The sequence below is a fragment of the Triticum urartu genome, chromosome 5A (assembly GCF_056163025.1).
Source record: "Triticum urartu cultivar PI428250 chromosome 5A, HENAU_Tu73, whole genome shotgun sequence".
Taxonomy (NCBI): Eukaryota; Viridiplantae; Streptophyta; class Magnoliopsida; order Poales; family Poaceae; genus Triticum; species Triticum urartu.
The window spans coordinates 549,172,173-549,189,396 of record NC_141877.1 but is presented as its reverse complement, the minus strand read 5'-3'; the positions used below and the strand labels follow the sequence as shown (position 1 = coordinate 549,189,396).

Genomic DNA, 17,224 nt, shown 5'->3' with positions numbered 1-17,224 from the left:
GTTTGCTTTGCCGAGAGGAGGGCGTCGTGCGCTTGATGACAGCTTGCTTCCCCCCACTCTTCTTCCCCTTCCCAAATTTTTGTCCTTGCCTCTCCTTTGTCTCAAGCTGCTTATATTTCATCAACGTTGTCACACTCCGTCTGTTCTTTTGCAAGGTGCACATTCAAAGCATTTATTTGAGCAGATAACTCACCATCAACCTCTACATTCCCAACAGACCCTACCTCCTCAAACCCATCATGTGCACCAATCGGCATACCATACTGACGACACTGTGTCCTATTGTCCATCTTAGCTGATGCCTCCCTTCTCTGACTACCCGAGCTTGCAGAATCTGCCCTTCCAAACGACGAAAAATCCAGCCCTCTCCGCATCGCCGGATTAGCTGGTGAAGGGAAGTGTGTCGGCCTGTGTTCAAATTTCTTAAATGGAGGGCAATGGAGCCGAGCCCATCATCATAGTGCTTGGACGGAACACCTAGCCTCTTATTCTAACATGTATCCTTATCATGCCCCATGTAGCCGCAGTGGAAGCAGTAGAATGGGACACCCTCATACTTCAGTTCAAAACTCTTTCCCACAGGTCGGCCATTCTTCATTGGAATGATCTCGTGCTGCAACCTTCTACTGTATGGTAACTTGATGCGTACCCTTAGAAATTCATTAAGGTTTGATCCAGTAAGGGGGTACATCAACCTGTGGCACTTCCCCTAACGTAGAAAGAGCCAGGGGTGCCAAGTGCCAGTCTCAGAGAACAATATCCAGTCTTATATAACATCGCTCGCGATAAGAATAATACTATTGCACACGTGCTCGGTTCTTCCCCGCCGAATATTTCGTTCAGGCGGGATTTGATTGGCCCCCGGCTTATGTCATGGCATAATCTTTTATCCCGGCTGGATTCGATTAACCTGACACAAGGTCGGGAAGTGTTTCGCTGGAACCTTACTACATCAGGGTCTTTCACGGACTCTATGTACCGTGCACTCACACATTCTGAGATACCAACGAGTAATAATAAGAATATTTGGAAGTCTAAAATTCCACTAAAAGTGAAAATCTTCATGTGGTATCTCCGTAGGGGAGTTGTGTTAACCAAAGACAACCCCGCACGGTGCAACTGGCGAGGGAGTAAGAAGTGTTCTTTTTGTACTCATGACGAGACAATCAAACACCTCTTTTTCCAATGCAAGTTTGCAAGTTCTATGTGGTCAGTCATCCAAATAGCGTCAAATTTGTATCCGTCCATAAGTGTTGCCAATATTTTTGGTCATTGGTTGGACGGTATTACAAATAGGTTCAAAACGCTAATAAGGGTGGGAGCGTATGCCTTAATTTGGTCGCTTTTGGCTATGTAGAAATGATTTGGTTTTTAATGACAAAAATGCTTCTCCTCTACAGGTTATTTTTCGGTGTACGCACTCACTACGTACGTGGTCTATACTACAACGGCCGGAGTACTAACCGCTGTTCATGGCAGTGTGTACGCAATTGGAGCAGGTGGCTACGGAGATTTTTTCTCAACATGGGTGGCAGCATAACCTACGGATCGAATCACCACCTTCTTTGACATAGGCATAGTGTCGGTCTAAAAGACTCTACTGTTGCCGGTTTGTCGATTTTTATTCATGATTTTTGTCAGATTTTTGGATTTGGCTGTGTGCATCTTAGTTATGCAGAGACCGGGTGTTACTCATAATGTTTTGTATCTGCTTGATGCTACATTTTGAGATAATAAAATCGACTTTTATCGAAAAAAGTGCAAGAACTCCCAAAAGGCTTGTGACGGTCGACAATGCAGAATCAGGTGCTCAAAGGACTCCACGGCGGGGCACAGATCACAGTGTGCATGCGGGGCGACAGCTGACCAACCCTTCTTTATCATGTTATCTCTAGTGTTTAGCCGTCCCCAAAAAGCAAGCCAAAGGAAAGTTCTGTACTTTAAGGGGATAAGCTTATCCCAAATCCACTGCTCATATGGAATTTGGACACCTCGAAAAGTTAGCAGTTTGTAGAATTATTTTGTCCACACACCTTTGCCAGAGATAGAAGCAGATCGGGCATCCTCAGAATCACCGACTGGGGCGATGTTTGCCAGAATCTCATGCGGAGTCTGGAGCTCAGAGCGCGCGGCCCTCGAGAGGTTTGGATGGAGTTGGACCTCCTAGCTGTTTTGAGTGAACTGTGAAGCAACAGAACAGCACGGGTCCCTCGCAAAGGAGTATATGACGGGCAGCAAGAACTTCAAACGGCCGGAGTCAAGCCAACAATCTTGCCAGAAGGAAACCAGAGCCCAGAGCCAAGCGAGCAGCTGGTGGAGTTGATAACCAGAGGGATGCATTTTGTGAAACCTTTCCAAAAGGCCGTACAGTATAGTGCACAATCAGGGACAGGTCATTAGTGCAATATTACGTGGCAAACCAAACGTAGCAAGGGATATCTGATGGTTGCAGAACCTTGGCCACAAACTTGCACAACATCGATTGATTGTAGGCACTCAAGTCCCAGACAGCAAGACCATCAGAGCTGCGGGGGAAAGTAACATGATCCCAGGCAACAAGGCATTGACCGCCCTTGACCTTGTTCTTGCCCTGCCATAGGAAGGCGCACAGGAGACTCTTTAGCTTGCAAACAGATTCCCTCGGCCAAGGGAAGCAAGCCATGAAGTAGCTGGGAATGCCAACGAGCACAGAGTTTATGAGAGTGAGTGTTGGAATTCCGTCCACAGGATCGACCACATGAAATCACGACAGAGGTGCGCACAAGAAACTTTGATAGCCAAAGGCACGTGTCGTGCCTCTCTTCCTCTTTATTTTTTTTCTTGTTCTCTGTCGATACAAAACCCAAACCAGACCTGTGCATATATATATATGCGTCAAGCAACCGACCTAACAACTCTAGTCCTATACCTACACGGACTCAACCAGCCAACACACGGCCACGTCCTAGAAGGACTCAGCCAACGTGAAGGACTTGACTAGTACGCTACTTGGCGTAGCGCAGGAACTCACCTAATACATGGAAACTAATCAAGATTACATCTAACAATCTCTCCTTAATCTTGATCTTGTCATCTATGCTTGTCCGATCTTGGCTCGTTATAAATCACCCCTTATCGCTCATCTGCTCGCACCATGACAAGTTAAATTGCTAGGCTTCATTGATCGCAACAATCTCCCTTCCAATTTCGACTTGGCGAATTTACGGACCACCTCAAATATGCCTTGGACTACCCAGTCTTACTAGTAACATGTGGAAAACACCACCCGGTGAACTTCACCATCCACCCTAGCAAGATACATGCCGGCTCCTTGTGGATCACATCACCCTGTGAACTACACCGCCCACTCCAGCCTCATGTAGAGACATGGCCTCATTGAAGAGACTCACCTTCACTGGTTTACCGCCCCCACATACTTGAACTTGATCCTCTCATCGAGACACATAGACGACCTGGATGCGCTTCATCTTCAACGCCTCCTCACGAAGACGAGCACTTGGACATGACGACGCTGATGACTGACACAACCGACCGTGCAAACCCGCACGACTCCTTGACTCATCTATCTCCCGCGGATGACGTGACGACTTTCCGGCACCGCACCACGGCACCACCGCTCCCGTCAACGATCTTCCACCGCCTTCCCGACGACAGCCTGCCGTCTCGCTCCTTGTCGCTCCGCCGAACGACGATCGTCAGATCCCTCCTCGTCGCTGCATCACCCAGCAACATCATGGCACGCTCTTCATCGTCGCTGCACCACCCAGCGACCATATCGCCCGCCCCGAGGCGCTAATCGGGTCGCGACCCCGGGGCAAGCGCGGCTTCAAATCGACCTAGCTCTGATACCAATTGTTGGAATTCCGCCCACAGGATCGATCACATGAAATCACGACAGAGGCGCGCACAAGAAACTTTGATAGCCAAAGGCACATGTCGTGCCTCTCTTTCTCTTTATTTCCTTTTCTCCTTTCTTAGCCACGATGTTACAATCTTCACGCAGGTTTGTGCATATATATATATGCAACTACCAACCAACTAGACAAAGTCCTTTTCCTATACGTAGACAGCTAACACGGTTACCACATCCTAGCAATACACGGACTACTAATTTGACTACTACTAACTCAGCCGAAGCTAACTACTACTAGGACTCTACACAGGACATGTACTGCTACAACGCAAACCTAGACAAGATTATCTAACATTCTCTCCTTAATCTTGATTCTTTGTCTTTGTGCTTCTCCGGTCTTGGCTCGTTGATGATTCACCCTTTATCGACTCATCCGCTCGCATCACGACAAGTCAAATTGCCGGCTAGATTGTTGTTGTCAACATTCTCTCCCCAATCTTGACTTGGCGAATTTGCGCTAACCCTAACAATCTAACGGCCCCATAGAAATGAAGGTGGCAAGCCAACCTAACAAATGCTTGTCGACCCTGTGAATGACAGGCAGGAGCATAGCATGGGAAATTTTGTGTAGAGAAAGCGGTAGCCCAAGGTAGTTGCACGGGAAGGAGGACAGAGAGCAGCCAAGCAGCTGAGCAATATCCACAGCCACATCTTCATCAACTCCAACTAGCACCATCGTGCTCTTGCTGAACTTAATATGCTGCCCCGAGAAGTCTGAAAAGGCCTTTAGAATGTTTTTAATGATCCCAGCTTGCCGAACATCACCACAGAAGATCAGAAGAGTGTCATCCGCGTATTGGAGCACTGGAAACATGGTAGTAGCCTCAAGAGGATGCACCAAGCTGCCATTGTGGAAGTGCCAGCAGCAGAGTCTCTGAAGCACATCGGCCACTAGGATAAAGAGATAAGGCGAAATGGAATCCCCTTGGCGAAAACCTCTCTTATGGAAGATAGGCTCCCCGACCTCGCCATTTAGCAGCACCCTGGAACTGCCACCAGATGACTTCGGGTGGGTAGGTGCCTCAGCAGCGCCGCCATGACCACCCCGATCACCGGCGACAGACAGCAGATGCGCCATGGTAGGGAACGACAGAGACAATCGAGATTTAGGTGTCGAAGGTTTTAGCCAAACACGATGACGATCGTTTAGAGTTACACCCGGCGATCCTTTCATTGGAGGACCCGCACAGAGACCTAATCTGATTCCCGTGGGTTCCAGATCCGTAGACAACAAAGACTCCGAGGAATTCCCGAATTGGACCTCGTAAGGGATTTCTGGCGGCGGGCGAACACCCATAATCACCAGGAACGGACACCCTAACGAGCGTAGATGGAGACGTGCGGGCAATATTAAAGCTCCTTTGTTGCTAGCCCCAGGCTAGGGTTAATCGCCCAGGGGATCAATGGTTCGAAGAAGCAATGTAAAACCAACTTGCGGCCCATAGAAAAGTCTACCTAAATCAGTGGCGGAGCCAGAATTCGAGTATAGGGGGGGCCGAGTACATATATTGATCTAATCTCGTTGGTAATTACTCATCGCTGCTACTAAAATTGTCGATCATTGGGGGGGGGGGGGGGCAGGCCCCTGCTCGTCCTCCCTTGGCTCCGCCCCTGACCTAAATTCTAAAAAGTGCATACACACTAATTAGAGGAAATGAGTGGCCGGTCTTACACACGCATGCATGCAGTTTTGTGGTCTAAATTTTGTCTTTATTCGTAACGTGGCATGTACTACTAGGATGGTCATATGGGTAAGACACCGTTTTATTCCATGGATGCGCATGTCCATTTATTCGGGTTTTCAAATTTTTAAAAAGACATATCTTTTAAACCGTGCTTCGGAATTTAGATCCCTTTTCACTATTGGAATCCTCGCGACGAGATCTTTGAAACTAGATCCCGCATGGGTATGTTTTGACGAATTTTTTTATGTCAACTTTGATGCTATATTGTGCAACTCTATTACTGTATTGTGCAACTTTATTACTACATCGTGCAACTTTTTTCCCAAACTAATGTTTGGAGCTGCACCTTCGTATGAGGTTGCAACCTAGCAACCACGACAACTTTGATGTGCAACTAGTCTATTGCCTTGACGAAAGTCGATATGCAACCTCCTCTTGTAATGTAGTTTAGTTGCACACACATTGATGTTTAGTTGGCTTGTAATGTAGTCTAGTTGCACACACATTGATGTTTAGTTGGCAGGAAGACTAGTTGCACATACATATGCTCAGTTGGCTTGTAATTTAGTCTAATTACAACACATTCATGTTTAGTTAGCAGGACACTAGTTGCACACATATATGCTCAGTTGGTGCGGCAATCTAATCTAGTTGCACACACATTGATGTTTAGTTGGCAGGACTTTTTTTGGCACACACATATGCTCAGTTGGCGCGGCAATCTAGTCTAGTTGCACACACATTGATGTTTAGTTGGCAGGAAGATTAATTCGTTGAAACATTCCCATGCGGGATCTGGTTTCGAAGAACACGTCGCGAGGATTCCAGCGATGAAAACGGATCTTAATTCCGGCACGCGGATTAAAAGTTATATTTTTTTAGTTTTTGAAACCATGAATTAAATACATCAAAAAGTAAAACGCATGCATTGAAGGGATAGCTGTGCAGATATTTAAGGATCAGGTGAAAAGTTTTCTTAATTATGATGGTTAATTAAAAAAGGACACAAAATTTCCAGTTTAGGCCGGCCGCTTGCGTAAGCTAAGCGAGCAGCCGGCCGCTCACTAGACTTGGCCAAAAGTCTATTGTTTCGTGTACCAAGGTAATACAACTTTGAAATGCCTAGTTGATTTGTGAACTCCATACGGTGCTGAAAAGGCATGTTTCTGTCGCAGGGAGTACTGAGTGGTACAGTCGCTGTGAAGAGGTTGAGCGATATGTGTATGGATGAGAAGAAATTTCATGGAGAGGTTCAATGTTTGATGAAGGAAAGGAACAAAACATTAGTACGGTTTTTAGGATATTGTGGCGACACACAAGAGAATATGTTGAGCTACAACGGAAAATTAGTCATGGCAGATGTACAGCAAAGATTGCTTTGCTTCGAATACATGTCCAAAGGGAGTCTACGTGATTATATCAGTGGTACGGATATGAACCCTAATATTATTTTTGGTCAAGCATTCCCAACATATGTTATAAATCATGTACCATGCCATATACGACCTACCATTGAAATATTAAAAAAACCCAAGTGTGTCTTGAATTTTAAACCCACTTTCTCATGACCCCATTCTCTATAACACTAAGCTCCCTAGTTTTAAGGAGCCTACATTCAATTGAGGTCTCCAATGGAGATTGGGCCATCCGATTTTGACCAGGTCAATAATTTCTCAAAGTTTACACATTCAATTTTTTTTATACTATATACTATGCTCCTTAATTTTTAATGCCTCACAATTAATTGATGTCTTCAATCTAGAATTGGTTCAACTCGATTTTGACCGGGTCAACATACTAAGCTCCCTAATTTTGAAGACCTCACAATCAATTAAGGTCTCAAATTGGAATTTGTTCACCCGATTTTAACCGGGTCAACAATTTCTCAAAGCTCTCTCATTCATTTCTTTTTTATATTATGCACTATGCTTCCTAATTTTTAAGGCATCACAATTAATTGATGTCTTCAATTTAGATTTGGGTCACTCGATTTTGATCGAGTCAACAATTTCTCCAGGAGCTCTCGCATTCAAGTATTTTAATTCACTATGCTTCCTAATTTTGAAGCTTTTTCATTCGATTGAGGTATTCAATTTTAGATTTGGTTTACTATTTTGATCGGGCCAATGATTTTTCAAATCAATCAGCGGCAACTGGTCTATAGAAACATATCAATCTCGCGCAACCTCCCACCACATAGAAAAAAGAAACACCACCATCTTGTACTGTAGCACCAATACAGTACATGCAGCTACCGACACAGAAATTTCCTCACATAAATATGGGTTTATTAATGGATGACATAGAATCACACCACAAAAGGCAAACCAAATCACCATGTTATAAAAAACACACTCCATCATCCCCCTGCCTCGCCGAACTAAATATTCCATCAGTTCAAAAATATAAGGGGTATTAGTTTTTTGGAAAGTTAAATTCCTTTAACTTTGACCAAATTTAGAGCTAAAAATATCGGCATACACAATATTAAAAAAATATGAAAATTCATTGTCATGATGAATCTAATTATATAGATTTGATGTTATGGATTTTGATATATTTATCTACAAATTTGATCAAACTTAAAAAGGTTTGACTTTTCAAAAAAGTAATACACCCTGTATTTTGAAATAGACTGGATTTTTTTTAAGATACCCAACAACATCAACGGCGCAGCAAAGCACGCCCAACCCTTCTAGTATAGATGAATCTTTTGCCGACTTAAATGAAGAAAGTGCCACCAAATTATCAACGGAATTTGCCAAGGTTTAAATTATCTCCATGAGAATTGTATTTGTTCACTTAGATCTGAAACCAGAAAATGTACTGCTAGATGACAATATGGTACCAAAGATTACTGACTTTGGCCTCTCAAGGTATTTTGAGGAAAGGAAAACTAGCCAATCTATTACTTCAAAAATTTCTGCTACACTGTAACTTGGCTAAGTCTCTTCTAATCTCATTTTTTTTGTCTCGGGTGAATATATTTTAACTGAGATTTTTTTTGTCCCAACAAGTCAACCTTAACCACTGAAGTGTTGCCCCTCACATGTACTATATGAAACCTTTTACTTAAAGAACTATATGGAAAAATTGAAACTAAAATAAAGGCAGAGAAGTACATATGCATATTTGTTATTACTTACATGAAATACTTCACTTGATATTTTAATTTTTTGTTATTGACCATGAAAGTGTAATTGAAATGCTGATAGATCTGACTAGAAACCATTGGTGCACACTTCACTTTTTGAAGGACTTTTGTCATAAGTTGATGGTTTAATATTATAGGTACTTGAGAGATAGTGTGGAAGGTTGGGAAAACCACTAGAAGACACACAGGTGGAACAAGTACGAGTTTGCACTGAAATAGGGATAGAGTGCAGCGACTTCAATCCATCGAAGAGGCATGTTAGAACACGTAATATAATCGGAAGGCTCAAGGAAATAGAAACTACAGATGAGGTGAGGTATTTTAAAATAGAATCGGCTGCCCGAATATGGTGTGTGAGGTGAACTGGACATGGTTGTTGGTACATGTTATTATGCGTCCAAATCTTGGTGGAGCTATGATACAATGCAACATTTAAACACAATGACAGTTTAGGATCTATTCATAACATTGACAAGAGATGCATCCATGCATCTTACCACAAAATCTGAAATTAAATTCTTAAGACTAAAGGGAAAGGTGGAAATGTATTTTGATTAGTTTATGGAGTTACTAATTATAATATAGTTTGTCAGTGTAGATATTGTTCACATCGAGTACAATAAAACATTACTGACTTTTTGTTTCATCGTAGTTTCAGTTCCCCTTTTGTTCTATTTTGAGCCAAAAAGAATTGCCTTTGAAATTCAGCAACAATTCTCATGATATAAATTTTCAGTTAAATTCTTTGCTAATCTTGTTGCATGTTTCAACATCTAACACAAATGTGTAGTGGAATTTTTTTTAGTGATGGTATATTAAATTATTGATTTCCTTGATGGGCTAGTTCAGCAATTATATTCTTGTAAATATGCTAATATGATGCGCCTTAGCACAATAGCTAGGGTAAGAATAGCTTAGGGCTCTAGATCAAATTAAATATCACCTACGTTGTTCTGAACGACCATATTGAAAATAATATATATTATGTCAAGTGCAGTATCATTGTTCTAGGAAACTCATTGAACTGTATTTATATTTAAAACTAATTAATCACGTATGTTAGATAGCTTGCAATTTACTCGCAAAAAAAAAGATAGCTTGCAATTAATTCAATCAAAAATGACTTTAGTTGGAAATTCACCATGACATTAACATCACAAGCTCTTCCCTTGCAGGTATCCAGTGTCTTATCCAGCGTTGTACCCACCAAGCTGTTTGTCCATCCGCATCTCCTCTGCTTTCCCTGTGTACCGAAGAAGCTGACCCCTAGTTCACTGAACCTTAGAAACTTCACAGATGAACATTTTGCATTTAAGCTTGTGGAATCATATGCAGAAGAAACTGAGCGACGCTTTGCCAAATTGCCACTGTACGGGGTCGTGTCGCCGAGGTCAACTCACACTCTTAGTTTGACACTCCTTGAACGGGATGAAAAATCCATTCATTTGGTCTTAGAGAGCAGTACATTTAAGGATGCACATATGCCAATGTACTGTAGCGAATTTAGAGGGGACAACTTTTTAGAAGAAATCAAAGAGAAAGGTAATATGGTGCGGCAAGTGATAGTGAAAGCTGTTGCTACTACTGCACAGCGAGAGATAACGTCTGAGGCGAGTTCGACTTCAACAGAAACGTCTGGGTACGTACATTGGCCAGTTTACACACCCTGATAAATCAGTACAATGGCCTATGCCTTAGTTTACCAGCATTCATTAAACATATCCTTTTATCTTTTGTTGGGGGAAATATTGTCCTGTATTATCCGTAACATTTTTACTAAGTTTAGTCATCTTTGTCTTTTCTATTCACTTGCATGACCGATATGGTCATGATGGTGATCGTCCATTCCAATAGCCATCATTTTGCAGCTCATCCCAAATAAAACGAAGATATGCCTCTGTTTTGCACATTTCTCATGAACACAACTTTGAGATTGTTCCTGAATATTAATCACAGACTTGCTCAATCAAATCTTATTCAAGAAGAGCCCATTCACATCTCTAGACTGCCAAGATGTTAACCTAACCAAGGAATGGTGGGTCTATTATTTATTGAAAAACTATGTTACGCAAGTAGTCTTTTATTTTTCATTGTTGTATATTCTTGAATGTTGACGCGGCCACTCAGCATTTGCCGGTCTTCAATACCAATATTAACAGATACATACAATTGCGATGAAAAAATTATACACTGTAGTACATTTTTGGAGAGATTGCAAACACATAATTTAGGTAATCAAACGAAAAACGGTTCTTTCATTTATTTTTGCCAAGGATAAATAATAAAAAGGGATGCTTTCATTGAGAGTTGAACTCATTTGGTCTTAGAGAGCAGTACATTTAAGGATGCACATATGCCAATGTACTGTAGCGAATTTAGAGGGGACAACTTTTTAGAAGAAATCAAAGAGAAAGGTAATATGGTGCGGCAAGTGATAGTGAAAGCTGTTGCTACTACTGCACAGCGAGAGATAACGTCTGAGGCGAGTTCGACTTCAACAGAAACGTCTGGGTACGTACATTGGCCAGTTTACACACCCTGATAAATCAGTACAATGGCCTATGCCTTAGTTTACCAGCATTCATTAAACATATCCTTTTATCTTTTGTTGGGGGAAATATTGTCCTGTATTATCCGTAACATTTTTACTAAGTTTAGTCATCTTTGTCTTTTCTATTCACTTGCATGACCGATATGGTCATGATGGTGATCGTCCATTCCAATAGCCATCATTTTGCAGCTCATCCCAAATAAAACGAAGATATGCCTCTGTTTTGCACATTTCTCATGAACACAACTTTGAGATTGTTCCTGAATATTAATCACAGACTTGCTCAATCAAATCTTATTCAAGAAGAGCCCATTCACATCTCTAGACTGCCAAGATGTTAACCTAACCAAGGAATGGTGGGTCTATTATTTATTGAAAAACTATGTTACGCAAGTAGTCTTTTATTTTTCATTGTTGTATATTCTTGAATGTTGACGCGGCCACTCAGCATTTGCCGGTCTTCAATACCAATATTAACAGATACATACAATTGCGATGAAAAAATTATACACTGTAGTACATTTTTGGAGAGATTGCAAACACATAATTTAGGTAATCAAACGAAAAACGGTTCTTTCATTTATTTTTGCCAAGGATAAATAATAAAAAGGGATGCTTTCATTGAGAGTTGAACTCAAGACCTCCCGCTTACTAAACGGGTGCTCTAACCAACTGAGCTATGAAAGCTTCGGTTGCCTTGTATGCAGAAGGGATATTATTTGTCGATGTCTTCTGATTTCATTTGACTGTTGCAGGATAATAACAGGCACCAGGTGGTGCCCGACGGATCGAACAACCACAAAGTGACACAATGCTATATATGGACAACACATCTAAAAAATATTTTTCATAGATAATCTCCAAAGGGCATTAGCACGAATAAAAACATATATAGGACACTGACAGACGGGCCTGAGTCCTACTCTCGCATGCTCGCTAAGAATTACTGTAACACTTGTTGTCTTTGTCTGTCATTGGTAAATATATGAGGCAATTACATATGTGGGTGTTGCATCCGGCCAGAGACCGAGATGGCAAGAGTCCGGCATGCGCGCGCTTGGCCCTCCTAGGCCCCGCACGCGTGCGAGCCGGCCATGCGGGTGGTTCTTTGTTTCCATCCAGGAACATTGCCATGCTTTGTTTGCCGAATAAACAACAATACATAGTGCTAAAACGGGACGGTCGAGCAAGACGTGGCTGGGTAGAAAGGATGTTTAGGTCTTAGTCTGAACAGAAAGGCTGGGTATTTGGTAGACAGCCGGGCGAAATGACTGTTTGGTTCTCCTAGCCGGCCAAAAAAGGACATGAAAAACGATCACTGTTATCTGGCGTTGGTAAATATAGATGGCATATACAAATCCATTACGAACATAATCCCTTGCAGACCATTTTTAGGAAACATCCTCGAAACAGTTCACATATTCAAATGCTTCGCTTAGCTTCTGGGTTGGTGGTTGCCTCTGCGCCAATTGCCATAACAGGTCATCCAGTATTATAAATGCAAGGGAGTCTTGATAGACACAACAACCTCGACGAAGCTGTTATCGGGAGATAGTTGCAAGCTAAGTTGCCTCACCTTGATCCAACAATGCAATAAGTGAACCATCCATGTTTCATCTCGATTGCAGCTCGAACTGCTGATCAAGCCAAACTCCCATTCCTAATGCATCCTACTCTCAACCCAACCAAGTTAACATCGTCTTTGCATTTTTCCCAAAACGTTGCACCCACACGAGAGATAGACAAGCTATAATTTAACTCAAACTACAACTTTTGATGTTGATCGTCTATGAAGGCCCTATGTGGTTGTATAGGTTGGAGTGTAGTTGCAAATAGCCACAGTTCAGCATTGTAGCATCAACCACCTTATTTATAGTGTTAATATGACATATATTATAGCAAGATGGTATGTAATGAATGCACAGATACGTAACAGATGCACATATACGCAATGGATGCACAATTATTTCTTTCGATCTTTTAAGTTAGAAAAAAAAACCATGGCTTCTAGTAAAAATGAATTGCACTCTCATTTTCATTGCATGAATTGCTCTTTTTTAGTAGCAGCGTTCATAAAATTTACAGTGAATTCCATTTTTTTTACACCTTCTTTTTGTCATTTTTATGGAGATTACCACATTTAAGAAAGTTTCATCCACTTTACTCCATTTAACCAAACTTATGACACACTTTATGTTTTTATTTATTTCTGAACACATTCTATCCACCCGGTGATTTTAAATTATTCTCAAGGAATCCTTTTATTTTCAAATATTAGTTTTCTGAGTAAGGTAATTAAGTAGCAGGAAAGAGGAGTACTTCACCTCGACTTGGGTATTGAATTTTGTGTCTGATTGTGTTCACGTCTACACTAAACACGTTAACCTGTACCCCATGATTGCAGAGGTGATGCACCACAAGGGTCCATGGGAGGCTGGCCAGAAACGTGGTACCCGAGACAATCCGGCTGTCTCTTTTCAACTAGACGCCCCACTTGACCGGGAGGGACCCATTAGGGCTCACTGCGACGATTAGCTGAGCTAGATAGATTTGCTCGCCTCTAGCTCGATTAATTATCAACGACCGAATCTCTGGGGTAATGGAGCCCGTTCCTATCAGGCCTGCCTGTCGTAAAGAGCTTAATTCAGTGGGAAAATTTAGCTCCTAAGGACGCAACATGGGAAGATGCGGACTTCATCAAGCATGCATTTCCATAGTTCTTCCGCACAACTACTGAAGAGTGGAGGACCAGCAGCATAACGCCGTGAGGTCACGTCGCTTCTTCAGGAGGAGGCAATGTCAGGCCTGCTGTATACTGAAGATACATCTTAAGTTAACTGTAGCTCATCTAGCAAATACCGGTTCAGTTATCGGACGGTTCTGGTAGCTCTTCAAGTTACTTTCATCGCTAGCCGTTAGATACAATCTACTGTAGAGATATTGTTACCGTTCCAACAAGTTACCGTCAAGAGAAGTAACTTGTTCACCTATAAAGCAGCCAGGTTGTGGCTTAGCGGATATGATTTTTCCCCAATTCGCCTGATGGCAGAAACTTAAACATACACGGCAACGCCTATAGATCAATACAACACCTAGATCGGGGTATCTTCCCTTGCGAATTCTCTCTGATTTCTTCTCCTACACCTTAAATCATAGCTAGGTCCTGACAGTTCCTTCCTTGTACGGTGTCGTCCTTCCTTTTATGCCGTAGTAGCCACCAAGTCTTCCTCCCCAAACCTACAAACACACACCATTTCGCCCTCCTGGCCTTCTGTAGTTCATCCACACTGAAATTGCAGCATTTTTTTTTTTGAAAATAGACTGAAATTGCAGCACTAAACCGTGCGACTGTAATGCAGTCGGCTTCAGCCTTGGATCCTACACACATTTTCCTTTCTTTTCTTATCGTTGGTGCAGACGATGGCTTCATCCATGTGTGCACCTACGGAAGAAGAGATAGTACAACAGATCGTTAGTTTCAGAGCTGGTTCTTCCAATGTCACAGCAATGACCATCCATCCAACCCAGCCATATGTGCTTTCCTTAGCTTATGAAAGCCCGATTAGGCTTTGGAACGGGGAAAATGGCTGGGAGTGCACACGAACTTTCGACGACAAACACTCTCGAACTGTCCGTCAGATCACCTTCAACCCAAAGGATGCCAATTGTTTTGCTAGCGCGTTCGCAGATCAGACAGTAAAGGTATGTTCCTTTTCCTTTGCACTAACCAAAACTTAATACGCAATGAAACACTAGTTCTAATATTATACCTTGATTGCAAACTTGATATTATGCACGCTTTTTGTCCAGGTTTGGAACCTTGACTCCCCGAAATCTAGCTACACTCTGTTTGGGCATTTGGCTCAAGTGAACTGCCTTGATTTCTTCGCACATGGTGATCAACAGTATCTGATTTCTGGCTCAGATGACTTGACCTCCAGGGTATGATACTTGCATTCTAAAAGATGTATTCTGTTCTATATATCTGATATGCATAATATTGCTGCTTGATTCTGTCAATTCAGATATGGGACCTGGAGAATAGGGTGTGTGTCTATACAATAAGAGCTTTCATGGCTCCAGTTCTTTCAGTTCTATGTCTTCTTCCTGATCATCCATATCTAATTATAGGCTTAAAAGATGGCACTCTTCATGTGTTCAGCTCCGCTAATTTTAGGTAACTTAGCACCAAAGTTCATGCCATCGTTGTTGCTCTTGTAGTTACCGTTTGCTTCTCCTTTCTCTTTTAAGTGGCCGCTTCATATTCTCCAGGATTGTGAGGATCATTGACTTAGGTTATAGCAAAGTTCGCATGTCAATCTGATGGGATCAGTAAGGTGACAATTCACCTGCCATTCTCTTCATCTTCTTCAATCTTATTGTCTACCTTAGATTTGGAGTATTGCTATCATGCTTTACTTTTCTGAAAATTAACATATGTGTATGCCTTTGCTTGAATGTACATATATAGAGTTTGTTCGGCACGCTCCAAACTTTATATCTGTTCGACCGTGCATGTCACATTTATAGCATTACTTATCATTACCTACGATGCGAAAACATGCGAGTAAGACGCTATTTTTAATGACAGGGTTGTGATTGAACAAGAGGGGGCAGTGTCAATCATGGATATAGACCCTGAACAACAAGGTGGGATTATCAGTGAAGTGAGGGCTAACATGGTTGATGCAGTGAGATTGGATGTTGCTTCAGAAGCACAACTAGACATCTTCCAAGAACCCAAAGAGGATCTGCGAGGTGCAGTGTCAGGGACAGGAAATACGAATTCCACACAGGCGTCCGAGGTGAGCACCTATCTTAGTTTTCTAAAGAAAGGCGATTTCGCCAAATGTTACTGTATTCCAGTACATCAGAGTTCTTGGTTGCACAAATTATTCCCTTTACTGTCATTGTTTATTTGTTTTCCACTCTGCCTGTTCATTACAGTGCCAAACTTAATTATGTTGTAACACGCAACTAATATGTTTATTTTCCTATAGGAATGTGATGGGATATAACAATAGATTAGTGCTTACAGAATTTCGCCCCCAAAGAAAAGAAATTAGCAAGTGATTACACCAGCATGAGTAACCGAATCAAAGCTAAATCTATTTGTGCGAAAATAGATGGATGAAGAGCAGAAAATAAGGATTGTGAGTGGATGTTGGCTAATCCTCTCCACTGATTTTTTGTTGTTGTGAAACTGATGGTCTCTACACTGATATATACACTGCATATATTGCTTGGTAAAATTTTGGACAGATTGAGAACTCGTGTGCTTTTCTTATTCTTGTATGAGAAATTATTGGCAAGACCTTGAAACCGCGGTTTGTCTAATGGACATGTCCTTATGCCAACTCGAGCTCTCTATCTATGTTGTGAAATTTGGCTCGCAGGATCGTTTGCTTACTACTCCCTCTGTAACAAATACTTAGTGACCTAAAACGTCTTATATTTGTTTACATTGGGAGTCGTAATGTTTGCATTGCTTTATGATAGACACAAGCATTACATGCATCACTACCTGGAACAACTCGCAATTTAGCAAATGATTAGTAGCTAAATTGTGGTCAACTGCTCAGCATAGATACCGGCAAGAACTCGTCTCGGGTGCCACTTGGTAGCTTAGCTAGCCCAACAGCGCTGATGGCATTTTGGTAGTTTGGCAAAGTACTGCACCTGTGACCGGTGAGCTCTCCATCTTATGACGAAAACTTGAAACAAGAGCTTTCAATAAGATATGTGTGAGTTTCTGACAGAATCTATTCAATCTTCCAACACGGCAAATAACATTTGACTCGCACAAGAGTGCGCCCGCAAAAATATTTGATTGAGTGCAGAATGTTTTAAGTATTCAAATAACTTGATTTTTTTTCTGAACTTACAAAGCCAAATTTTCTTTTTTTGAGGACAACTTACAA

At 41.9% G+C, this 17,224-nt stretch overlaps 1 long non-coding RNA gene and 1 other non-coding gene across 2 annotated transcripts; one reads left to right on the top strand and one right to left on the bottom strand.

Moving 5' to 3' along the window:
- Positions 1-11,916: 11,916 nt before the first annotated feature.
- TRNAT-AGU (transfer RNA threonine (anticodon AGU)) lies at positions 11,917-11,990 on the bottom strand. The gene has a single exon. It is a non-coding gene; the product is annotated as a tRNA-Thr (tRNA).
- A 2,007-nt stretch (positions 11,991-13,997) lies between these two features.
- Positions 13,998-16,128, top strand: LOC147972756 (uncharacterized). The gene is made up of 3 exons (XR_015602668.1): positions 13,998-15,005; positions 15,114-15,640; positions 15,895-16,128. It is a non-coding gene; the product is annotated as an uncharacterized LOC147972756 (long non-coding RNA).
- Positions 16,129-17,224: the final 1,096 nt, after the last annotated feature.